Here is a 206-nt window from a genome sequence, read left to right on the forward strand (position 1 = left end):
ATGGAACTGAAAAAAAGCGAATCTATTGCGGCTTTACGTAAGGTGTGACGTAAATCAGCTAAAGTGTTATTCATACAGTAACTCTTTTGTAAGTGCCTTATATAGAGAAAAACATCATTATACCGCTTCCATTTTTTTACTGTTTGTATAATATAGTTAGCAGTATGAAGTAACTCTGATTAGCAATATGAAGTAAAACTGGGTGA

The 206-nt window shown here is 32.5% G+C and overlaps 1 protein-coding gene across 1 annotated transcript in view; it reads right to left on the reverse strand.

Moving 5' to 3' along the window:
• LOC119581891 (prostaglandin E synthase 2-like) overlaps window positions 1-206 on the reverse strand; it is a 41,881-nt gene that overhangs the window by 31,982 nt on the left and 9,693 nt on the right. The window lies entirely within an intron of this gene.

This window comes from Penaeus monodon, chromosome 15 (genome assembly GCF_015228065.2).
Source record: "Penaeus monodon isolate SGIC_2016 chromosome 15, NSTDA_Pmon_1, whole genome shotgun sequence".
In the NCBI taxonomy this organism is placed as follows: domain Eukaryota; kingdom Metazoa; phylum Arthropoda; class Malacostraca; order Decapoda; family Penaeidae; genus Penaeus; species Penaeus monodon.